The 27,237-nt window shown below is 50.2% G+C and overlaps 1 protein-coding gene across 1 annotated transcript in view; it reads right to left on the bottom strand.

Moving 5' to 3' along the window:
- Nucleotides 1-26,988, bottom strand: part of LOC138563368 (zinc finger protein 850-like) — a 193,065-nt gene extending 166,077 nt beyond the window's left edge. Inside the window, exons 1-4 of the mRNA XM_069642849.1 lie at nucleotides 26,776-26,988; nucleotides 24,343-24,406; nucleotides 22,820-22,882; nucleotides 20,631-20,694 (exon numbers count right to left, since the gene is read on the bottom strand). The gene's annotated coding sequence lies outside the window, so the exon portion shown is untranslated. The remainder of the gene's footprint in view (nucleotides 1-20,630; nucleotides 20,695-22,819; nucleotides 22,883-24,342; nucleotides 24,407-26,775) is intronic.
- Between the last annotated feature and the right edge of the window lie 249 nt (nucleotides 26,989-27,237).

Below are 27,237 nucleotides of genomic sequence, written 5' to 3'. Positions count from 1 at the left end.
TTTATTTGCATTTCAAACTTACATTTTGTACTACACATTTTCCATTGTTATAATTTATTTCTATTTAGTTATTGTATGTCGCCTGTTTAATTAACTTATATATATTTTATTGACCCTAGATTGGACATGCCGTTATTTTGGACTGCTACAGTTTGCTATTTGGGTTGCCCAAGAGGAGTATGGCATTCGTTGAGTCAGGTTTCCTCAAAAAGCCAAAGATGAACATCTCCTAACTGTGCCTGTTTTAGCTGTATTATTGGGTTCACTCTTGGAGTGCAACACTATGCCCCATGGCCCCCTCACCCCCAACCAAACACTATGCCCCAGGGCCCCCTTATCCCCAACCAAACACTATGCCCCATGTCCTCCTCACCCCAACCAAACACAATGCCCCATGTCACTCACCCCCAAACACTATGCCCCATGTCCCCCTCACCCCCAACCAAACACGATTCCCCATGTCCCCCTCACCCCCAACCAAACACTATGCCCCATGTCCTCCTCACCCCCAACCAAACACTATGCCCCATGTCACTCACCCCCAAACACTATGCCCCATGTCCCCCTCACCCCCAACCAAACACGATTCCCCATGTCCCCCTCACCCCCAACCAAACACTATGCCCCATGTCCCTCACCCCCAACCAAACACTATGCCCCATGGCCCCCGTACACCCAACCAAACACAATGCCCCATGTCCCTCACCCCCAACCAAACACTATGCCCCATGGTCCCCTTACACCCAAACCAAACACAATGCCCTATGGCCCCCTCACCCCCAACCAAACACTATGCCCCATGGCCCCCTCACCCCCAACCAAACACTATGCCCCATGTCCCTCACCCCCAACCAAACACTATGCCCCATGGCCCCCTCACCCCCAACCAAACACTATGCCACATGGCCTCCTCACCCCCAAACAAACCCCCCACCCCATGGCCCCCTCACCCCCAACCAAACCCCCACCCCCCAAATCAGCACACACAAACCAGCACCAATACAGACCCGAACTCCCACCCCCCCAACTCAGCACACACACAAACATGCACCCATAAAGACCCGAACCCCCCACACCGCCCCGACTCCAAACCTCCCACCCCCCAACTCAGCACACACACTCTCAAGCATGCACCCATACAGACCCGAACCCCCCACCCCCCAACTCAGCCCACACACAAACATGCACCCATACAGAGCCGAAACCCCCACCCCCCCAAATCAGCACACTCTCAAGCATGCACCCATACAGACCCGAACACCCCACCCCCCCAACTCAGCACACACACTCTCAAGTATGCACCCATACAGACCCGAACCCCCACCCCCCAACTCAGCACACACACAAACATGCACCCATACAGACCCGAAGCCCCCACCCCCCCAAATCAGCACACTCTCAAACAAGCACCCATACAGACCCGAACCCCCACCCCCCAACTCGGCACACACACAAACATGCACCCATAAAGACCCGAACCCCCCACCCCCAACTCAGCACACACTCTCAAGCATGCACCCATACAGACCCGAACCCCCCACCACCCAACTCAGCACACACACAACCATGCACCCATACAGACCCGAACCCCCCACCCCCCCAAATCAGCACACTCTCAAACAAGCACCCATACAGACCCGAACCCCCACCCCCCCAACACAGCACACACAAACATGCACCCATAAAGACCCGAACCCCCCACCCCCCAACTCAGCACACACACAAACATGCACCCATAAAGACCCGAACCCCCCACCCCCCCAAATTAGCACACTCTCAAACAAGCACCCATACAGACCCAAACCCCCACCCCCCAACTCAGCACACACACAAACATGCACCCATACAGACCCGAACCCCCACCCCCCAACTCAGCACACAAAAAACATTCAAATCAAAACATTCATACACATCCGACAACCCCCCCACCCCCGCATTTCAACATACACACAAAATACATTCAAATACAAACATTCATACACATCCGACACACCCCCCACCCCCGCATCTCAACATACACACAAAATACATTCAAATACAAACATTCATACACATCCGACACCCCCCCCACCCCCGCATCTCAACATACACACAATATACATTCAAATACAAACATTCATACACATCCGACACACAGCCCCACCCCCGCATCTCAACATACACACAATATACATTCAAATACAAACATTCATACACATCCGACACCCCCCCACCCCTGCATCTCAACATACACACAAAATACATTCAAATACAAACATTCATACACATCCTACACACCCCCCACCCCCGCATCTCAACATACACACAAAATACATTCAAATACAAACATTCATACACATCCGACACACCCCCCCACCCCCGCATCTCAACATACACACAATATACATTCAAATACAAACATTCATACACATCCGACACACCCCTCCCACCCCCGCATCTCAACATACACACAAAATACATTCAAATACAAACATTCATACACATCCGACACACAGCCCCACCCCCGCATCTCAAGATACACACAATATACATTCAAATACAAACATTCATACACATCCGACACACCCCTCCCACCCCCGCTTCTCAACATACACACAAAATACATTCAAATACAAACATTCATACACATCCGACACACAGCCCCACCCCCGCATCTCAACATACACACAATATACATTCAAATACAAACATTCATACACATCCGACACACCCCTCCCACCCCCGCTTCTCAACATACACACAAAATACATTCAAATACAAACATTCATACACATCCGACACACCCCCCCACCCCCGCATCGCAACATACACACAAAATACATTCAAATACAAACATTCATACACATCCGACACACCCCCCCACCCCCGCATCTCAACATACACACAATATACATTCAAATACAAACATTCATACACATTCCGACACACCCCTCCCACCCCCGCTTCTCAACATACACACAAAATACATTCAAATTACAAACATTCATACACATCCGACACACACCCCCACCCCCGCATCTCAACATACACACAAAATACATTCAAATACAAATATTCATACACATCCGACACACCCCTCCCACCCCCGCATCTCAACATACACACAAAATACATTCAAATACAAACATTCATACACATCCGACACACCCCCCACCCCCGCATCTCAACATACACACACAAACATAAAGCAAAACAAACCCGACACACAAACACAAACAGAGCACTTACCGGAGACGTGCTGGAAGGCAGGTAAGCTGGAACGCTGGATTCGTACTACGGCTGGCGTGGTCCAAGGCTGAAATGCCTTCCGGCATCAAGCCTTATGGACCACGCCAGCCGTAGTGCTGGCCCTCCATTGGTGCAGGACACACGCATTACGTGGCTCGTAGGAGCAACGTGGTGCGTGTGTGTGTGCTGAACCAATGAGGGCCAGTATTTTGTCCGGAAGACAACAAAGACTTTCCTAATGGAGGGCGGCCGCGGGCCGCCCTCCATTAGGAAAGTCTTTGTGCCTCGCGGGCCGGACAAAAGAGCATGGCGGGTCACAACTGGCCCGCGGGCCGTATGTTGTGCACCCATGGCCTAATACTACGACTGTGGCCTTTATTTCGTGACCAACTTTTTTTCTATTTTATTGTGTTTAGGACTCTATTGGTCGATTTCTTTTACTTTAAGCATAAAAGAAGGGCAAGACTGGTGAAAGAGGGAACTCACTTGGTATGGGATGGGTTGAGATTGATTTGGGCCCACAATGTCTCCTCGGACCTTACCTCCCTGCACAAAAATCACACGATGATAGCCCCACTGGTTGAGCATTCAATCATGGACACTGATGGAAATATACTAAATGCTAAGAATGAAAACTATCTGATTTCTGATGTATTAATGCTGTCAAATGATTACACACAGACAACCTTTAACCCTACCTCAAACACCCACCCCACGGACCCATCCTACCTCACAGAATGGCCTATATGATTATGGCCAGAATGGAAAAATGCATTTAGGCATTTTTGCTATCCGTTATCAAACACTAATGAAATTACATAAGGGTCTAGGGGGGAGGAATAGAAGGAAAAGGGGGGTGGAGCAAAAACGGTATTATGCATATCATGGCCTGGGGTTGGATGCAGTGGAAGACCCACGCCATCCAGATCAGTGCAATAAAGTACTCTGAAATGAGCAGCATGGGTAAACAAGCAACTAATGAGAATTGTTATGTGTGTTCCTTGATACCGCACGCATCAGGAACACCTAAGGTTTTAATACCCTAGGAAACCCCCATTGCGGATGCCCAATGTCTTATTCCAGGCACACAACCGTAACCAGAGTCCTGTGCGTGAAGGAACCCTTTTTTGTTATAAAGGGGGCACCTTTCACAGTAAACAGATGGCAAGAGGAAAAGTGACGTGCAAAGCAGAAGCACTGCGGGAACTGTCAGAAGAAAAATTTCAATGGGTCAAGAAAACATGCACTCAGGTCTGGTCTCAGCACATTGCCAAACTGACATGGGTAACAGCTCTTGAAAAACAAATCAAGATCCAACGTGAAGTGCAATATGAACTCTGTTTCCACAGAGAAGGGAAGGTGCCCATGGGGGCAAAAAAACATTGCAACAAGACCCTCATCCTCCCCGTCCCACCCACCGTCATGGCGAGGTACTTGTGCCCTGGCCACGCTTCATTCGGCCCTGATGGCGATTCCAGAGAGTATTGTCCAGGGGGAGAGGGTGCACGCCGGAATGCTTCGAGCACCCAGTCAACAACCGAAGAACCCCCCACATATGACGTGCTGTCGGAGGATAAGCTGCAAGACAGCGTGCCACGCAAAAGCAGGGCATCAAATTACATTGCTAAAGACTCTTCTGAACTTTTGGCACAGATACCAGACCAGTTTAAACTCTTCAACTCGGCAGAGAATTTTTTTTGCATCACTCATGCCAAGCACCCAAGCACAAGCAAACGCCAAGTGGTTACAGGTCGTGCGCTGGGAGCCGATCCAGCTAGCCAACGGCACTGAAGAAGGGTTCAGCGTCATCATAGTGGCACTCAAGAGCCCTGCGGTTGATGAGCATGCAAAATCGTTATATGCCAGACCTCATAATGTCAAGGAGATCCCCCCTTCTCACCTGAGTTCGATCTTTGCTGGATTTCTTGGTCGATGCCTTCTTGTGGATGGATCGGGTCTTGAATAAGGCTACACAAGTCTCTTCCGACTCCAGCGTGCGTTCAAAGTTCCCGGATGCAAAGATCCAGGAATACGGGATATTTACAGGGTGCGCTACTCAGCACACGAGTCCAGGAATCAAGAAGGAAGGTAAGGGACTAGGAATGGGGTTGGCTGGGAAAGAACCAAGGAAAACAATACCGGAGCACACATCTGGTCGCTACTTCACAATAGCATTGAGACGCGCGGAGCCGCGGGAGGCGTGGTCTATTAATAGAACACGCTACGTCCAACGTGTAGAGCGAGGAAGGTGTTTCACAGTTGACGGCCATGTTGGGAGTACCAGGGAGTGTAAGCCCCGTTGAGACAAGGACCAGGAGGTCCAAAAAGGGGCGTGTTCTGTAGGTCATGACACCTAACAGCAATGGAAGGCGGTGTTTGCCGAAAAATCTGGCATGCATATTGCACATTCGTGCCTTCTGCAGATGCGGACAATGGGACACTATTACACATGATAACTGCGGTCCACAACCTCGCGAAAGGATGAAGAAGGAGGGCGGTGTACAATCAAGTAACTGGTTCGACACAATTTTTCACTGGGTACCATCCTGGTTCGGCACTGCAATGAAGATTCTGGTACCCATCAAACTATTTTTGACCTTCATCGCACCCAGATGAGCCCAGCTGACTCACAAGCCACGAGAAGCAACTGCTCCGCACCAACCAATCAAGCTGCACCACCCCACTATGGACCATACTGTATTGTTGCAGCGCACCAATGGACTTGCACTATTCATCCCCTATACAATTCGTCACCGCTGACCAGATTTGTGTATAAAGATATGTTGTTTCTGCATTATTGGCAGAACGCTCTCGGAGCAGCAGAGTCCTCTGCGTGCATACCTTATTTGATATAAAACTTTACTTAACTTGCAATCTTTCTCCTGGTCTCATTCCCTATTGGGGTGTGTCCCTTTATTCTGAGTTTGGATCTGCATTTTGGGGAATGACCACCTTCAAGGGTTAGAATGTTCCCAATATGCAACAATCCTTTAAATATATCCGTGGGTCAAGGGTCTGATGATGATGTGATGGGTAGCTGTTCTCATGGGAGACAGGAAGAGGAGGCCAGGGCAGAGTAATATGGTTCTGCTGGTCATCTCAAATGTTTTAATCATATCATTTTGTGTTTTGGGAATTGGGGGTGGATTGTGATGTCACATAATTGAGGGCGGTTTAGGAAGGTTCATGGTCGCAATGATCCTGCGTAATGAACACACTTCCATAGGAGTCCAAAGTGCAACAGCCAATCATTTGTGTGTGGGGAGATTTTTTCTATGTCGCACGATCATAGATGCTCATTCTTTTACTGTGCGTAAAAGATTTAACTTCAAGGGCGGTTCTTGGACAGTGCCTTTTCATGCAGTTCTGTTCCATGTTCTGTTTGAATTTGCTGTCGCAGCTGCGTCTGGCGCCCTGCAAGAAATTGCGTTACTTCTTGCACCAGCGTACACTCCTTTTCAACTACTTTTGTAATTCTTTTGGTGAGTGCTTCGAGGAGACCCCTGATACAAACAAGGACAAGTTATCTTGTTCAGGGCTTAAAAAGGTAAGACGCCCATTTTGGGTAAATGGTGTCCCCGTTTCCCTTAACGCAGCTGTGATGACAGGCTGTGATAAATGTACAGAAAGTGTCATGCAAAAAGTGCACTTCCAGCAGCATGGACAGATAGGCTTGTCACAGTAACAAACTAACAAACTGTTACTGGAGAGGTGAGAAAAGGAATACACTGTATCCTCCAAGCACTCCACATAAGGTGGGGTGTGCTGATCTCACAATATAAAATGCAGAGGACTACAAAGTATCCCTCTGCCCTGGTAACTGCAAGAGTTTATCAGGCAAAGAAAAGACATGTGAAGGAGAAGCTCTAGGAGCTTCTGTGAACACTGAACAGAAGGTACAAAAAGGTTAGCAGGTGCCCCTCTCTAGAAAGAACATGGCATGATAACCTGTGGTTTTTACCCACGTTGAAGGTCCACAGCCATCACTTTTTGCTCACTATACTGTTCACAAATGAGGAATATCCATTTGCACAGAAGGTGCTGTGTGTTGCTTCTGGAAAAGGTAGATGCCATAAACTTGGAGGAAAGCATAACTCCAAGTAGCTATCCCAAAAAGAGGTCAAAAAGGTTCCCCACACCAAAGTAAAAGTGGGGTTAAAGGTTCTCACCCGCTCAGTTGTCCATGAAAATGTGCTGGGATACTCACAGAGTGGAGATTTTACACAAGAAAGAAATCTCCTCTAACAGAACCCCTCTTAGCAAGTATACACCAGCTCATGAGGATAATTATGCCACCTGAAGATAGGCAGAGGCTTGAAGAATGCACCAATTGACCTACTCAGGATCTGGGGACAGGGGGCCCATTGGCTCAGGCTAGAGAATTACTGCGATCCCAGAGATATGTCCACAGAAAATAGATTAGGCTTAAATAGAAAATTGTAGACAATATAAGAAGTATCCATGGCCAACTATTTGGATAGGTTGGAAGTGGTGGTCGCCCAGCATTCCAATATCACCAAGCCATATCAGACAGCACAGGAAGATGTAGCTAATTTTTTTGTTAGCGGTCTGTTACCTAAAGTTCAGATGCAACTTCAACATTTTTGCATTGGATGGAAGGCTAAACCTTTAGCAGAGTTAGCGGCAGTCGCGAATCCTTGTGGTGTGTGTCAGGAATAGAGGAAAGAAGGGTTTGAGAATCAAGTTATTTACAGATGCAGAGCTTAAAGGAATGGGTGCATGGACACAGGCAGAATGTGCAGGCACTGGCATAGAGGGGAGGCAAGCCTCTGAACGGGAGCAGAGAAGGGCCATCCATGGGAGAGGCTATATACGGAAGGCTGATGGGTGGTTACCCCCAAGACAAGCAATTTAGCAGAAACTGTGGGGCCAATCAGATCAGCAGAGGCATGGAGGTCCACTATCTTAGCTGAGACAGTGGGGTCCAGTAGAGCAGGGAGCTGGCCACATCTACAGGGATCATGGTGCCCCCCACCAGGCCCCATAGTTTGTAACTATTGTAAGCAAAGGGGACTTTAAAACATGTGTCGCTATAGACCACAAACACGGTATCTTCAAGGAAACATATAACAGGGTGACATCCAAGATCTCACACCAGGGAGAATGACCCCCTTCACTAGGAACCCAAGCTCCTTTCCTCAACCCAAATGCCAATACTAGTACCCCTGCACTATGGACTACTGAATACTACCCTGATTGGTCAGGACCCTTTCTGACTACCAGAAGAGAAGGATGTCCTGGAACGCCCTCTAATCCCAGTAGTTCAAGATGGTCCATAGGCCCAGTGGCATGTAGAGGGAATGCCCGTATCATGCTTAGTACATGGGGGCTAAGAGATGCACCCTGGGAATATACACCCTTCCAGACATCTGTGTCCAAAGAGAATGGGCCTCATTACAACCCTGGCGGTAGAGTGATAACCGCGCTGCCAGCGCCCTTATCACTCTACCGCCACATTACGAGTTCTGCTCGCGGGGGCCGCTCTGCATGCCTGGTCAGACCAGACGTGCAGAGCGGTACGCGCGAGCAGAACAGGACGGTAGCAAATGTACCATAATGAACGGTACCGCTGCTACCATCCTCCCCATTCCCATTGATCCCTATGGGAGCTGAAATGGGAATGGGGATGTACTGGCTCTGGGTCCCACGAAAGGGAAATTACCGGGCCCTCCAAGGTCGGAATGGCCCAGTAATTCCTCTTTCGCGGGACCGGAGCCGGACCCGAGTTTGGGGGTAGCCATGCCCTTATTAAGTGCCTGGCTACCTCCAAACTCGTAACGAGGCCCAATGTGAAGGCTGCCGGTATATCCAACACTCGTATCATACACCCAGCCGCAGAACCCCTCAGAATCACTTTTGGATGCATTACTGACAGGCAGGCATTTCTCTTAAGCAGGCTGGCACAGGTAAATCTGTTAGGTCGGGATCTGTTATGTAAACGTAGATGTACTATATAGTGTACGCCCGACGGAGTGTTCCTGAGAGTGCCTTCTGTAAATACCAAAGCAGTTCTCGCTTCCCTCCAGGTAGGCATGGGCGTAACTTAGCAAGAAGGGAAGAGGGAGGCTTGGATGACTTGAAGTATTTATTGACACTATCAGGGTAATTCATAGATTTCAGCGCAGAGGCAGCGTACGCGAGCAGCGCAGAGAGGTAGCATGCACCAGCGTGCGCCAGCCATGTGTGCTAAACAGCATTCTGGCGCACCGCGTATTCATGGAATATCAAAGCCATTTTGAGCACTGGCGAAGAGAACAACCCGCAGCGCCAGTTACACCCCTGAAAACGCCCCTTGCGAAAGGATAAGGCATTGAAATCCCCAAAGCAGTGCAAAGGGCCGCGCTAACCCTGCACCAGTTCACAGGGCCGGTACAGTGCATTTGGGGGGTGAGCGGGAAGTTTCACACGCGATAGGCCTTGGGCGAGCGGGGTATGTGTATTTTGGGGGTACGAGGGAAGTTACACATGTGATAGACTTTGGGCGAGTGGGGTACGTGTATAACAGGGGTGCATGGGAAGTTTAACACGCAATAGGCCTTGTGCGAGCGGGGTACGTGTATTTTGGGGGTGCGCGGGAAGTAATACAAGCGATAGGCCTTGGACGAGCGGGGTAGTGTATAACGGGGGAGCGTGGGAAGTTTCATACGCGATAGGGCTTGGGCGAGTGGGGTACGTGTATTTTGGGGGTGCACAGGAAGTTTCACATGCGATAGGGCTTGGGCGAGCGGGGTACGTGTATTCTTAGGGGTGCGCGGGAAGTTTCACACGCGATAGGGCTTGGGCGAGCGGGGTATGTGTATTTTATGGGTGCGCGGGAAGTAATACACGCGGTAGGCCTTGTGCGAGCGGGGTACGTGTATTCGGAGGGGTGAGCGGGAAGTTCACATGCGACAGGGCTTGGGCAGGCGGGGTACGTGTATTTGGGAGGTGCGTGGGAAGTAATACACGTGATAGGTCTTGGGCGAGCGGGGTACGTGTATTCTGAGGGGTGCGCGGTAAGTTTCACATGCGATAGGGCTTGGGCGAGTGGGGTACATGTATTTTGGGGGTGCGCGGGAAGCAATACAGACGATAGGCCTTGGGCAAGCGGGGTACGTGTATAACAGGGGTGAGCAGGAAGTTTAACACACGATAGGCCTTGTGCGAGCGGGATACGTGTATTACTGGGGGTGCGCAGGGAGTTTCACACGCGATTTTGCTGGGAGAGCGGGTTACGTGTATTCTGAGGGGTGCACGTGGAGTTGCACATGCGATTTCTCTGGGCGAGCGGGGTACGTGTATTTCTGGGGGTGTGCGGGGAGTTTCACATGCAAATTGGAAGTGTGGGTCCTCCCAGGTGTGCCCTCTCCCCCCTCCCAAGGCCCTGCAGGCAGCCCATCCACCTAGGCCATGCCCCGCAGGTAGCCCATCCACCCTGGGCCTGCCCCACAGCCAGCCCACATGTCACCATGCACCAGTGAGCACCCACTCATGTCCCCTTCTACCCCCACCCACCCGGCAGTGAGGGTCACCTGCCAGCAGGCCCCAACTCATGTGCCCCTTCATCTCCACCCACCCGGCAGTGAGGGGCACCTGCCAGCAGGCCCCGACTCATGTCCCCCCCAACACGTCATCATGATCCACAATCATGGCTCTCATGGCCACCCAAATCCCACCGCACGCCACCCCTGCCCAAAGAACCAACCAAGTATTACATCCACCCCACATTGAAATGCCCATCACATGATACTACCCAAATGGCATGTATGTACATCAACACATCTGTCTCACACACACACACAATGGGTGCCAGTGAATGTGAAAACCCACATCGTGACATGCCTGAAACCAATGAGAGAATACAACACATTGAAGTATGATACAAAAATGTATTCAACACAAAATTAAGGGAATCAAATGAAAACACACAATAATAGAAATAAGAAATAAAATGCAGCATGTCCCAAAATGAAAAAAATATGAAATCAGAATCCAAATAAATCCAAATGAAAATGTGTCCAAAGTCTCCGTCCAACAAAGCAAATCTACAGGGAAAGAAATAAGTAAAATCCATTGCTCCATGGTGAAAAAAAAAAATGATAAATCCACTGTTCAACTTTATACAAATAACAAATCCAGGGTCCATGAGCCCAACTATTGAAATCAAACCTACAAAAAAAACGACCTAATAAAGAACTATCTACAAAACGGTGGGGCATAGTCCAAGCGCCCCAAATGAAAGAAAAACAAAAATGAAAGCTAACACTAACTAACTATATACAGTGGCGGCGGGCACGTCCTACGGCTCACTTGCCGATTTCCCAGGCCAGGGCATCATCGAACTCCTGTTCTATGTCCTGGAGGCGGGCCTGTTCCATGGCCCTGAGGTTTTGCAGGGATAACGCCATGTCCAACTCCAACTCCCTGCAAATTGCCTTGAGGCACTCGGAACGCCTCAGCACCCTGCGCATGGAGTTCTCCACCCTGACCATTGTGAGCTGTACCTCTTCCGCCCGCCGCCGCTCTGCATCATGTGCTGGCCCAACCGCTGCCACACGGAAGACACTTCCAATCCAGAGTCCTCCTGTCCTCCGGCCGATGCCTGCCCCTGCTGTACCTGTGCCCTGCCTCTTGATGCCTGCATGTCCTCCTCCTGCTGGGGTGCAGTTGTTGGTGTGGCCAACCCTGCTGGACCTCTGACTCCCGACTGTGGCAGGGATGTGTCCTACACCAGCCTGGCCGCTGGGTCAGAGGCAGCTCCAGAGTTTGCCCAGGTGATACATGGGCTGGAAGATGGCACGGAGGACGACTGGCGCATAGGGGGTTCAGGTATGAAGGGGGTCGGTACAAGGTCCAGCAGATGGAAGAATCCAGCGCGAGTGACCTGTTAAAGTAGGTCGACGCGGTCAAAGAGGCATCCGAGATAACGTGCAGTGTCTTCACGAAAACACTGCAGGTCACCCCGCATGCCCCGTTGACGCAACGCCACCCCAGCCAGGACAGGCTCAACTTGGTCCCGGATTGCCACGTCCGCAGGGAGAGGAAGGACAGTTGTTGTGCGCTCATCCCCTCCCTGAGAACGGGTCTTGACGTAAGCATCCCTGCTGGTGCGGGATGATGCAGTCACAGGATCGGGGACAGGATTACACACAGGCACCTCCGTGGTAGCCTGTGCTTCCTCCTGTTCCTGTCCCTCGACTGCACCACCAGCACCAGTGGAATCCCCCCTCCAGACCCCGTGTGTGTTCCTTCTACGGCCTCCTACTCAACCAAACCCCCCACCAACCTGGATGGTACATGAGTGGCAGTGTCAAACTTCAGACATGGCATCACACTCCCCAACACACATCATTTCAACTCACACACATGAGCACATCAACAGGAATGTTGCACCAGGCAGCACCATCCATACACAAACAACAGCATGAGCAGCCGAAGGTGAGCCTCCCCTCACATGCAACACTGGGAGTGCAGAACACATGCGCACACGCCACCAGACATACATGCATCTGTACATCTCCACCACCTGTCGCAGTGATATCATCACCATCCATGTCACATCTGGCAATCAGCCTCCTACATGTCAGTGTCACATGCATCCATGGTGTATCACAGTTGCACACTTGTCAAATAAACACACATGCACATGTACATAGTGCAGATACATGCAGGTGGAACCACCATCCATGTGTGACACCACAACTATGCCACTGTCCATACACAGAAATGTAAAAATGTGTGCACCCACACCTGCATTTGGCCAGCATGCTTACCAACACATACACCATCGATGTGTCTCAGACATGAGAGGACTCACATGCGGCAGGCTCATTTCCCTGTACATACACATGCATACAAGGCCCTACACAGACATATGTACAACCTGCACACTCCTCCCACACCTCAACATGCACAGCGTCCAATCAGTATGCATGTACACTTACCGCTCGACTCCAGACGGGTCTGCCTCTCAAGGACGTGGAGGTAGAGTGCTGGGCGTATACGTTCCAGGACCCTCATCTGGTTGTTGGGTAGGCGGACCCAGCACCCCTCGGCATCCGCTGTCTTCAAGAGGCGCCGGGCCTTGTTGAGGGTCCTGGACCTGAAGTCCTCCCAGCGCTTCTGGACATGTTGAATGTCGCAGACTGCCACCCCCTCCACGTTGATGGCAATCACGATGTCCATCCAGATCCTCTTCCGTCCTTCATTGTTGGCGCGCAAACTTCCAAAGAGGGCATCATACTGCCCCAGGACTTGCTCCACCAGGATACCAACATCACTGGCACTGAAGCTGTTAGCCCTCTGCCTCTCTGGCTGGGGGTTGCCAGTGGTGCCAGATGGTGTTGTGTCCGACATGACAACCCCAGAGGCAGGTGTGGGTGGGCAACTGGGTCCTGGGGCTGGGCTGTGGAGCGATTTTATACCAGTCGGGAGTCTTCTGTTCCAGCAGGGGTGGTCACAGCAACTGCACCCCTGCAGATGGCTGACGTGCAGGCACCAAACAGCAGGGCATGTGGGCAGCAGGCAGGAAGGCAGCAGCAGATGGCAGGTGGGAGTATGCTCGTGGCTCTGGGGGGCAGGAAAATGGCCTTCTGGGCAGGAGCGTGGTCTTCCGTGTGTTGTTGCGTGGCCAGCTTGATACAGAGTGATTTGGCAGGTGAAAAAACTGAACGTCTGCATGTAATTCAAGGAAAGGTCCTTATCGCATAAGCGCGTCTGTGACGTGACACGCAAGGGCGTTTCCCTCAACACGGGTGCATGTTGATTGTACACGTGCAAAAACTGCACGTCTGGGTGTCACTGCGTGCAATTGGAGGAAAGGCCCTTAGCATGTACACGAGTAAGTGACGTTGCACATGTGGGCTGGCTTAAAAGGTACGTGTAGGATGCCATTTTCTTGTACGTGCTTTTTGTGGAGGGCGAGCGGGTGATTCTTGTACTTCTTGTCGGTTCACACGCGATAACTTCACAACAGTTCCAATCCGTACTCCCTGTTTACTCAGACAGCGTTCAATTCTTCTTTTGGCGGGTGTGTTGCCAACGCAACACACCCGCCAAAAGTGCGTCTTGTTCACATTCTTTTTCCAGGCAGACGGTGAGTCGTGCACATATTTTCCAACTGTGGTTGCCCCCGTGTGTCGCGTACCCATTCAGAGGTCATTGTAGGCTGCGTGTACCATGCGTACGCTTATTTTTGTGTTTCTGGGTGCCACGCATGTGGTCTACCAGGGGTTGCGCGCACATTAAATATTGTTTTCGGGGTGCCTGTGCGTTGCGTGACCCGTCATCTTCCCCCAGGGGTCACAGACAGCCTTGCTAGAGCACTAGGGTACCAATTCCATCTAGTACCCTACCCCTTTCACCCCAATTGCCCAGGAAAATTGTTTACTGCAACTCCCATACGCACAACATCAGTGCCATGGTTGGGAGGCGACCAAGCAGTAAGGGAGGCAAAGGTGGCCGACCTCAAATAGGTGGGCATGGTAGGGGATGTGGCAAGGATGTACAGGGTGGCCCAAGAAGCCAGTGTGTGGAGGACAAATCAGGGACACCTATGCCCCCCCAATGGTTCGGGGAGATGTAGCGGACACCATCCCAGCTCAGCCTTTGTTAAACCGGCCCATATTGTCAACAGAACCGGCACAGGATGACTACCAGGCTGACTTCCGTGTCACCAAGTCTAAGCCACATGTGGCGGTGAAAGTTGCTGTCACCAGGCCACGTGGATCTGGGGCAGCAATGTCATCTGCTGCCCCAAGTAGCCAGGGTGAGGAGGCTGCAGGGGCAGAGGCAGCTCAATCCACCCCAGCTCCGAGTGTCCCAGCCGGGACAGTGTCGGTCAAAGTCCATCACACCGAGGTTGGTCCTGCCAACATCACCCAGCAGCCAATGCCTGCAGTGAGACCTTTGGTCATCGTGCCTTTGGCAACTTCCAGTGCCCAGTCTACCTGCGCTTCAGCCCCTACCAACCAAAGCAGCGTAAGCCACTCAAGGTCCCACCACCTTCCAAGAGGAAGAAGGGTGCTCTTGCAGTACAGACTGGGACCCCAGACACGGCTACCCACTCCGGCACGTCAAGGAAGCCTAGTATCAAAGATGCAGAACTAGATGCACTTGTGGGATATGTGTCGGCCCATGGCCACAAAATGGTGGTGACTGCAGGGTGCAAGACTACGACTGCTCAACGTAGGACCCACTGGCAGACCATCGCGGACCACATTAGTTCCCTTGGATTTGTGAAGCGCACAGCTGATGATTGCTCTAAGCGGTGGAATTACCTGAAACGTAGAGCAAAGAACAAGCTGGCTTCAAATCATGCCTCTACTCTGGTGACTGGTGGTGGGTCTCCACCAGAGGAGGAACAACTCACTAAACAGGAGTCTGTCGCTGGAGCATTCATCACAGAGGATCAGATGCAAGGCGTGGGAGACCTACCAGATCTTGAAGCAATGTCCGGTGAGTGAACATGCATGTGTGTGCAATCATGTGTATGTTGCTTGGGTGATGTGTTCTGATTGAGTGCCAGGTGAGATTACACCACACAATGGCCCACATTTCTTGACTTATTAGGGGAAAGATTTCTACGATCAGGCTGATTGAGTAATGTGCACCTACACTATCATTGTGGGGCCCTGTTTGAATATTGAACATGACAATTGTATCCTCTCATGTCAAAGTGACCAACCATTGATGTAGCCATGTGCCTGCCATCACTGCATCAGTGAACACTGGCTTTGTTGCAACGTGTGGCACATGCGTGTTTTCTCACTCTTTTTTACATGTTTAATTTCATGATGTCCATCTCACATGGATGGGTGACAGTACTGATTTGCTACCATCTGGGTGTACTTGTCAAATCTGCCATGGCTATGGTATGTGCCGTCTGTGTGCTGGCATGTGTCATGTATGTGGATTGTCCATGCCACTCACAGGCTAATGTTTGATGCCAGTGCTATCCAGCATGTAGCACATGTGTTGGTTTTCCATCTTGCAGTCATCAGTGTGTGCTTTTTGCCTCCCCTTCCAACTCATTAATGTACTGGATCTCTGCCTCGTCATGCCTATGTGTGTCTGCTATGGTGCTCATGCCTGCTTCCATTTGTTATCTTTCATGTTTTTGCAGATGAGGCACTTGATGCTGTTGAGGAGGAGGAGATGGTGCAGACCCAGGAGGACTCACAGCCACAACCGGGCACCAGTGGAGGACGTGGGGTGGCGGTGGGTGAAAACCCATTACTCCTACAGACCATACTGTCAACGGGTGTCTCTGGGTACACCGCCGGAGACCTCTATGAATCAGGTGCTGAATCGGACATTGAGACATATGTGCCGTCGCAGGTGAGTGTTTCTGGCAGGGATGCTGTTCTGTCCAACCCACCTGCACCGGGGTAGATCCCTATATGGGGCATTCAGTGTTGGAAAGTCCGCCTGTGGTGGTTACGGATGCAGGGTCACACTCCACAATATTTGCTCCTGTTCCTGGGCCAGCAGATCAAAGGAGGAATGCAGTCCTGCAGCCTCAGGCAGTGCCAGCACACACAGCAAGGTGCACATCACCTTGCCCCAAACAGGTGTGGTGCACGCCAATGCGGTGGCCGTGCGCCACCAGGCAATACTGTGTGGGAGAACTCCATGTACACTATAGCAGCACATCCATTCATTGTGTGAAATGATGGCTCAGGCAATGGACAGAATGGCCACTTCCATTCTCCCCCCTGAAAGGCAGATGGAGCTCCAGCAGCAGGCAACACAGTCCATTTGCCACTCACACAGGGAGTACATGTTGGCATCCGACAGGGAGCGACGGGCTGGACTGGAGACTCTGCGCACAGCCATATCTGTAGAGTCACAGGCCCACAGGGAAGCCCTGAGGTTAGAACACAGCTCCCTCAGAAATACGCCAGTTGAACTTGAGGAGTCCCGGAGTACAAGGTCAGAACAGCAGCTGGAGCAGCTGACACGCACACTCTCAGCTGAGCTCCAGGCAATCCGTCAGGAGATCCGGGCATCACGCAAGCCCATGCAGGCAGAAATGCGTACTACCCGTGAGGTGCTGCATGGGGATCTCCGTACCATCATCCTGCAGAACCAAACCTTTCAGACCCGCATGCTTGCTGCCATGGAGGAGCATGCCAGGGCTTTGCGTGGTCTGCCTCCCATATCATGGCCACCTTCTAATGTACCACTTTAGGGTGAGGACAGCGACGGCAGTTCTCCCACTGTAACATAGCCGTGCAGGCCATGAGCCCATGGAGGTATTTTTGTTTTTCTCAACATCCACGCATGTGGGTGTTGGGGTGCACCCTGTACCTCACCCCTCCTGGGTGGCCTCCCTTCCCCGGTCCACACATGGGCATTTTTGATTTTCTTTTTTTTTTAAACAGTGTGGTGCTTTGTGTGGCTCCCGTAGGCATCCACTGTGTATTCCAGCTGGGCACATGCAGGTTTGTCCTGTCTTTGGGTCAAATGCTTGGGTTCCTGACACACACGCCCCTCCTGCTCCCCCTTTCCATGGGCTTGCAAAGGGTGTTACCAAGTGACAATAACTTACACAGTGACATTGGGCTCCCATAAGTTGTGTGGACAGTCTGTAGTCAAAACTGTGTATACATCCCTATTGGGTATTGTTGTAGAAATCTCCACTGCATGGTGGATTTATGTATGTTTCTACATCCATGACTTTTTTCTTATATACATGTACCTTCTTCATGTCTTAACAAGCCCGTCTACTTTGCAGATGCAGTTCATGTTGTATGCAGTACACTGAAACAGTTGCCTACCACCAACACTCTGCAGTTGGAAGGGGTTGATGTGCTGCCTTAGTGAGGTTGTGACACTTGCACAACTTTGATTTTTAATTCTCATATATTGCCACTGTTTGAACATGTACTGATGTTTTCTCTTGCTGGTATTTGTTCATGTGTGTTTTTTTATTCATTATTGAGAGCAAATTGTCTGTGGCGTGTTTACATTTAGGACAGTGCACTTGGTGACACGTGTCATGTGTTGTGCATTAATTTGGTTGCTTTTCACATTGCATGCCATGCCATGGTGTGTTGGGGAGGTGTTGGGTGACATGCCACTATTTTGATGTGGTATTTTGCAAGGGGGTAGTCATTCATGCTGCATGAATGTGTGTCTTTTTGTGACACAGCATTGGGTGTCTTTAAGTAAGTAGGGGTGGACACAATGTAACATTTCCAGGTGAACAATCTCAGGCTCGTATGGTTGTGACAGTTGACTGTCCCTTTTGTCATCATCATTGATTGTCAGCTGGTATGTGCCAGGCCTGTATGTACTCCGCAGGGGTGGGATTTTATGTGAAGTAATTTGCCACAAGCTGGGTACGGGCTGCCTCACCATGTGCCCTTTCACCTCCCATGCGCAGCGGCTGTGCATGTGGTTAGGGATGTGGGGGGCACCACCATGTCCACCGGCACGCGCCTGCGTGTTGCAACGTTGTGCAGGACACATGCTGCCACTATGATCCTGCACACTACTGGGGGCGCATATAGCAGCTGCCCACAAGAGCGGTCAAGGGAGCGAAAGCGTGACTTGAGCACTCCGAATGTGCGCTCCACTATGCCCCGGTTGCAATATGGGTTGTGTTGTATCTTACCTCGGGTGGTGTGGTGGGGTTCCGAATTGGCGTCATCATGTAGGTGCTCAGAGGGTAGGCACTGTCCCCTGGGGAGGTGATAATGGTTGTCATTAGTGGGGTTTTCCCATTTCTCAGTTTCTGACATGCATGCATGTAAAGAGGCATTTATACTCACCAATTAGCCATGTGTCGCCATGCCGGCCAGCTTCCAAGTCCCGGTGTAGGGGTGACATTCTGAATATGAAACTATCATGGGTGGACCCTGGATAGTTGGCATATAATGAGGTGATAATTCCCTTGGCATCACATACAATCTGCACGTTGATGGAATGACAGTGCATGCAGTTCAGATAGATGTGCTCAGTGGCCCTTGGTGGACGTAGAGCCACATGGGTGCAATCAATGGCACCTAGTACTTTGGGGAAGTGTGCCACCCCATAAAATTGCTGGACAACAGCCTGCCTTTCTGCGGGTGTTCTGGGCATGTATATATGCCTGCGGACTGAGGGGCGTGTAGTCATGATGGCCAACACCTGGTGTAGGCAGCATGACTGCGTGGCCTGTGACACAACCCCCACTATGGCACTTGTCCGCTGAAATGAACCAGTAGCCAAGAAGTGCAGTACATTGAGCACCTTTTCCAAGAGGCTCAGTGCTTGCGAGCACAGGGTGGGTGATGTGAGGTCATCCTCCCACTCCCTCACCAGGTCTAGGATTATGTGTGGTGGAAACCTGTACCTCCCATACACCTTGTCATCAGGGATCCCAAAAAGGCTGGTCCCGGGTGAAAAAATGCAGGGACTGGCTATCCTCCTCCTCGTGCGGTGTCACACGACCACTGCTGTGAGGAATGGTATATTCATCGTAGCGTCGGAGCTTGTTTGTTGTTTGCACGCACTTTTATGCTGCGCGTGGCCACTTTCGCCTGCTTCCTGCTGGCGTACGTGTTTCCGGATTAGCGCGTCTTTTTTGGCACACGTCTTTCCCCTGTTCTATTCCATGAATACGTGTTGTTAGCGCGCGTGTGGGCGTTGCGAGCATTTACCTCCTGTACTTACCCATAACGCCCACATTTTCACACATTGTTCCCAATTCTGCGTGTTATGCCCCGTGTTACGCCCACTTTTCTTGTGTGCGCTACACTATGTACGCTTTCCCTCTGCGCGTAGCGCAAGCCGCTTAGTTAAGTGTGCGCCCGCGTGCCCCAACCACGGATTTGGCACACATGCCAGCTTTTACTAACGCAGCGCATTCCATGAACCGATCAACGTCTGCGTGCGCGGCTTTGGCACGCGTGCGCTGTGGTTTTCACACTTGCGCTCCCCTTTTCGGCGCACATTTATTCCATGAATTACTCCATATATCTGTTTCCTTTAGGTTACCTCATTCACACAGCTGAACCTCTTAGGATTAAAGTCGACCCATTCAAGAGACTCCCCCCATATTCCTCAGTGTCAGTCACTACTAGCAACCCGTGTAATATCCCAATACTCCATGTGAAAAAGCCTGGGAGGGTCACCTACGGTTTTGTTCAAGGTTTGAGGGACATTAATGCACAATCCCTTCATGCCCAGTGGCGCCAAACCCTGCACATTCTTCCATGCATCCCATCCCCCCCCCCGATTCCACCCATTGGATCTTTGTTCAGCATTCTTCTCTGTCCCCACACATAAAGAGAGTCAATATTGTCATTTTGGCTAACAGGAGCCCAACACACCTGGGCAAGATCACCCAAAGGATATACAGAGTCCCCCACCCTCTTCTCACAACAGCTAAAGAAGGATTTAGATGAGAATATTACCTGGCATGCCACTGTTAATCCAGTACGTCGATGACTTGTTGATGGTGTCACCATCATATGTAGCCTGTAAGCAAGACACAAAGGTACGAATGACTTCCCTGGCTGAGAGAGGGCATAAAGCATCCAAACAGAAGTTACAATTGTGTCCAGAGAGAGTTCATTATCCAGGAAATCATATTATGAAAGGTTATTGCTTCATATCCCCCCTCACGAAAATAGGCCATTTATAAAATCCCTAAACCTCAGACTGTCACACAAAGGAGCTAAAGACCCTCCTCTGAAAGAAATGCCTCCTGCCTGACACCTAGGATGACACACCGACTGCTCGCCACTCTACCTGAGATTGGGTGATATGCACCCCACTGTATCTTCCCAAGGTTGTTGTAAATACTTTGCTGATGAATTTCTCTCCTTCCCCTCCTCTAGTGTTCTCAAGGCACATTTGTTTTTCTGCTTCCCTCACTGTGTTCTTCCTTCCCCTCCTCAAGTGTTATCTCCCTGCACACTTGTTTTTCTGATTCCCTCACCATGTTCTTTCACCTACGCTCTGTTGCTTTCTGAAGCTAGGTCTGCATCCAATAAGTACCATCATAATAAAGAAAAACAAAATGGGAGCATTTTTGGGGATAGTTGGTTACTGGCGGTAGTGGATTATAGGTTATGCTGAAATAGTCAAACCGCGGAAATAGTTTACCCTGAAAACGGACTCCAAAGGCTGAGGAAGACTTACCGATGATAAAATCATGTCTACTTGAACCTCCTGCTTTGGAACTTCAGATTCCAGAAAGGGATTTACTTTCTATTGCCATGAGAAGGGTCTGCTTTGGATTTTCCATTACAGGCCCACTGCTTACTACAGTAAGGAACTAGATCATGTAGCTGCAGGAATGCCGCTGGGTCTGAGATCTGTGGTTGCACCGGAATCAGCAGTAGAGCAGAGTGTGTGAGGATCTCCTCACATGCGGTAGTTTACCTACTATTGAAAACAAAACCTTAGCACATGTTCTGCCTAATACCAGCTGTAAGGTGTGTGTCCTACCTTCCACCCCCAGCCTGATACCTCCCTTTACTCTCAGCACAACTCCACACCAACCTTATTCTTTATGCAGAGAGCACCTAGGGTTGGTACCCATGGCCCAGGGACATGCAGCCCCCAAGAATGATTTAGTTGTCAGGCTATGTTCTTCAAAAATGATCACTCGTTGTTAAACTGGCAATAGTGTTGCTACATATATAATACCACACATATATTGCATACCACAAAGTCTTGGCTCACTCGTGGCAACACCACTTGAAAACCAATGCCCTCTAATGTGTATATTGATTGTAGGTGGTGTGTATATTGATTACCAAAATAAAGCTGATTGTACTTAGAAGGGGGCCATAGTTATCACTCAATCTATTATCAGGAAAGTCCACCTTTCTGATAATTGCTAATCCATATCGCTTGCTTAGGCTATGGTATGTGCATCTTCCATGTGGCTGCCATATCCTGTATTTATGCTATGGCATTTGGATCTTGCATTTGGATTCCTCTCTGGATACTGTTTCCATGCTTGGGCACTTACACATTCCATGAGGCTACTAATCTGAGTTTGGTGTCTATGCTGGGGTAGATGTACCTGCTCCGAGACCTACATCAATACTACAGCCCGTGCACCTGCTGCGTACCTATCAATAGAACGGATCCTGTACATATCCTAGAACACAAATACTCTCATTGTGAAATGCTTATGTTGCGCTTGAAAAGCCATCTGTTCATTATTTTGTGTCCAGCATAGATGAGGGGTGCTTAGATAGATGGTTTTTGATTGCAACCAGGTCAACTATCAAGTTATGGGTTGTGACAGAGGCGAAGGGGGGCAGTGATTCTGGGATTGCATTTTAATCATTGTATATAGATATTGTGCTTTGAAATACACATTTATACCCCCACTTAAAGTCTTGTTAAGGGGCTGGGATTGCTTCTTATGCTTCTATATTCGGTGCGACATGGGGCCACTTTGAAAACATTTTCCAGGGCTACTTATGGTTCTTAGTCCAGTGCTTAGCACGAGGGGAGGAAGAAGAGTAGAGAAATGGAAGAGGTAACAGGGAGAGCACGGGCAAGCAGGGCAGGAGACAAGCTGTCTAATAAGCAAAGAGCAATGTATGCAGAGAGACATACAAATATTACAGCAGTTATTTACCTTTTGAAGTCTGTGCTTCTTACTTTTGCTAAACACGACAGCACACCAATAATGTATTCAACCCTGTGGAAAGCAAACATTATACGATTAATTCATCTTCATACTGCAAGCATTTATATAATGGAGAAAATATATAATCAAAATGTCCAAAGAAAGAGCTACATATCTCATCCTGTACCCTAATAACCCACCCTCCATCAAATACACAGGAGAAATGCTTAATGGAAGGGTTGCATTGGAAAAGCACAGACAAGTCAACGTGTCGCCTAAAAAAAATTCTCCTTTTTCACTACAAGGGTGTGGACTAGCCATACTGCTTCATTTGTGCTCCATTTTCACCATACAGCATTTGTGGTGTAAATGAGCAAGAGAGAGGGCAAGAGGTCTCAGGAACAAAACCACTGCTCAGAACTTCGCAGAGTGACTGAGGATACCCGAGCTGCATCTTTACCAGCAAAGCCGGACTACAGAGCTGGTAAACAGACATACTCAGTGCTGAGAAGGGGCCCTGTGCCTATCCTGGGGTAGATGTACCTGCTCTGTGTCCTACATCTATAATAAAGGTAGTAAGCCAGCCTCGTGCCTACTATTATTAGATCCGGCCTTGAGCCTATGCTGGGGTAGATGTACCTGTGTCCCGCATCTACAATAAAGGTAGTAAGCCAGCCTCATGCCTGCTATTATTAGATCCGGCCTTGAGCCTATGCTGGGGTAGATGTACCTGTGTCCCGCATCTACAATAAAGGTAGTAAGCCAGCCTCATGCCTGCTATTATTAGATCAGGCCTTGAGCCTATGCTGGGGTAGATGCACCTGCCCTGTGTCCTTCATCTATAATAAAGGTAGTAAGCCAGCCTCGTGCCTGCTATTATTAGATCAGGCCCTGTGCCTATCCTGGGGTAGATGTACCTGCTCTGTGTCCTACATCTATGATAAAGGTAGTAAACAAGCCTCGTGCCTGCTATTATTAGATCGGGCCTTGAGCCTTTGCTAGAACACAAATACCATCACTGTGAATGCTGATGTTATTCATTATTGTGTCCAGAAGGATGGGGGAGGAGGGGAACTTCAACAGAGCTGGTTTTGATTGCTGCCAGGTCAGCTTATTAAGCTATGAGTTATGAAAGGGGCAAAGGTGGCAGGGGAACAAAGATTACTGGATATCTATAGGCCTTTGGCTTGGGTGGAAAAGCAAATTTGTCTGCATCAGCTCTATGATTAACAAGTTTAAAACACACATTTTGTATCACTTTTTAGAGATAATGTGCATTGAAATGCACCCTTTTGCCCCCATTCAAACTCTCAGTTGAGGGTTGGGATTGCTTGTTATGCCTCTCTCCTCAGTGCAACATTGGGCCACTTTGAAAACATTCTCCAGGGCCACTTCTGGTTCAGCACTTGGTCCCAGGGGAGGAAGAAGAGTAGAAAAATTGAAGAAGTAAGGGGGCAGGGGCACAGGTAGGCAGGGCAGGAGGCTAGCTCCTCATAAGAAAAGCACAATGTGTGCAGAGAGACAGTAGTTACCTTTTGTAGTCTGTGCTTCTTACTTATTGATGAACACGAGGTCACACCAGTAGAGTGTTCAGGTCTGGAGGAAGCAAACATCATCATATGATTAATTCATCTACAATAAGAATGATCTCAAGTAAATACTGCAAACATTTACATATATAATCGAAATATCCAAAGAGGGAGCTACCTATATCCCCCCATGCCCCACCACACTGCCACCCTCGGAAACCCGAACCCCCATTGCCCAGACTGGAGAAAGGCTTCAGATGGGAAAGCAGAGGCAAGGCAAGATGCCTCCTATAGACTCTTCTCACCACAGGAGTGTAGACTCCCCCCCCCCCCATAGCACAGACAGGAGAAAGGCTTGAGAAGGGAAAGCAAAGACAAGGAAAGATGCCTCCTATAGACTCTTCTCACCACAGGAGTGTAGACTACGCCCCCCCCATAGCACAGACAGGACAAAGGCTTGAGTAGGGAAAGCGGAGACAAGGCAAGATGCCTCCTATAGATTCGTCTCACCACAGGGGTGTAGACTACCCCCCCAACCCCCATAGCACAGACAGGAGAAAGGCCTGAGAAGGGAAAGCAGAGACAAGGCGAGATGCCTCCTATAGACTCTTCTCACCACAGGGGTGTAGACCCCACCTAGCACAGACAGGAGAAAGGCTTGAGAAGGGAAAGCAGAGGCAGGGCAAGATGCCTCCTGTAGACTCTTCTCACCACAGGGGTGTAGACTATCCCCCACCCCCATAGCACTGACAGGAGAAAGGCTTGAGAAGGGAAAGCAGAAACACAGAGACAAGGCGAGATGCCTCCTATAGACTCTTATCACCCCAGGGGTGTAGACTACCCCCCCCATAACACAGACAGGAGAAAGGCTTGAGAAGGGAAAGCAGAGACAAGGCGAGATGCCTCCTATAGACTCTTCTCACCCCAGGGGTGTAGACTACCCCCCCCCATAACACAGACAGGAGAAAGGCTTGAGAAGGGAAAGCAGAGACAAGGCAAGATGCCTCCTATAGACTCTTCTCACCACAGGGGTGTAGACTAACCCCCCCCTAGCACAGACAGGAGAAAGACTTGAGAAGGGAAAGCAGAGGCAAGGCAAGATGCCTCCTACAGACTATTCTCCCCACAGGGGTGTAGACTACCCCTCCCCCCCATAGCACATACAGGAGAAAGGCCTTAGAAGGGAAAGCAGAGGCAAGGCAAGATGCCTCCTATAGACTCTTCTCATCCCAGGGGTGTAGACTACCCACCAACCCCCATAGCACAGACAGGAGAAAGGATTGTGAAGGAAAAGCAGAGACAAGGCGAGATGCCTTCTATAGACTCTTCTCACCCCAGGGGTGTAGACTACCCCCCCATAGCACAGACAGGAGAAAGGCTTGAGAAGGGAAAGCAGAGGCAAGGCAAGATGCCTCCTACAGATTATTCTCCCCACAGGGGTGTAGACTACCCCTCCCCCCCATAGCACATACAGGAGAAAGGCCTTAGAAGGGAAAGCAGAGGCAAGGCAAGATGCCTCCTATAGACTCTTCTCATCCCAGGGGTGTAGACTACCCACCAACCCCCATAGCACAGACAGGAGAAAGGATTGTGAAGGAAAAGCAGAGACAAGGCGAGATGCCTTCTATAGACTCTTCTCACCCCAGGGGTGTAGACTACCCCCCCCCATAGCACAGACAGGAGAAAGGCTTGAGAAGGGAAAGCGGAGACAGAGCAAGATGCCTCCTATAGACTCTTCTCACCACAGGGGTGTAGAATCACCCCCCATAGCACAGACGGGAGAAAGGCTAGAGAAGGGAAAGCAGAGACACAGAGACAAGGCGAGATGCCTCCTATAGACTCTTCTCACCCCAGGGGTGTAGACTACCCCCCATAACACAGACAGGAGAAAGCCTTGAGAAGGGAAAGCAGAGACAATGCAAGATGCCTCCTATAGACTCTTCTCACCACAGGGGTGTAGACTATCCCCCACCCCCATAGCACAGACAGGAGAAAGGCTTGAGAAGGGAAAGCAGAGGCAAGGCAAGGTGCCTCCTATAGGCTCTTCTCACCACAGGGTGTAGACTAGCCCCCCATAGCACAGACAGGAGAAAGGCTTGAGAAGGGAAAGCAGAGGCAAGGCGAGAGATGCCCCCTATAGACTCTTCTCACCCCAGGGGTGTAGACTACCCCCCCTCCCCCCCAGCACAGACAGGAGAAAGGCCTGAGAAGGGAAAGCAGAGACAAGGCGAGATGCCCCCTATAGACTCTTCTCACCCCAGGGGTGTAGACTACCCCCCCTCCCCATAGCACAGACAGGAGAAAGGCTTGAGAAGGGAAAGCAGAGGCAAGGCGAGAGATGCCTCCTATAGACTCTTCTCACCCCAGGCCAGGGGTGTAGACTACCCCCCCCCCCCCCCCCCCATAGCACAGATGCCTGTTATAGACTCTTCTCACCACAGGGGTGTAGACTGGCCGCTGTCATTCATCTGCAGCACATTATGGCATAATCACTGCTTCCTCGCTTCTGCAGCGTTTTCACCCTAGATCCTGAGCTGTGGGAAAGGAAGAGGGGAGACTGGGGGACCCCAGGGACACACCCACCGCTCAGAGAAATAAAATACAAATAGAGCCTCGTAATGTTACTGAAGACCCCAAATTACTGCCTTCAGCAGCAAAGCAACGAGCATGCGCAGTACCGAGATACTGATACCCCAAGCATGTGCCCTGCAAATTTGGATGCATTGAGCATGCGCACTGTATACATAATTATCACTAGAGCATGCGCATTGACACTGATCACGGGAGCACGCGCATTGATAATAACCAATCAGCCAAGCATGCGCAGAAAAAGTCACTGGAGCGAGCATGCGCATTTCAGAAAGCCGCGCAACCCGAGTTTGTGTAGAAAGGAGGTTT

This window comes from Ambystoma mexicanum, chromosome 1q (genome assembly GCF_040938575.1).
Source record: "Ambystoma mexicanum isolate Mex_15411 chromosome 1q, UKY_AmexF1_1, whole genome shotgun sequence".
NCBI classification, from domain to species: Eukaryota; Metazoa; Chordata; class Amphibia; order Caudata; family Ambystomatidae; genus Ambystoma; species Ambystoma mexicanum.
This window is presented reverse-complemented; position numbering and strand designations above follow the sequence as displayed.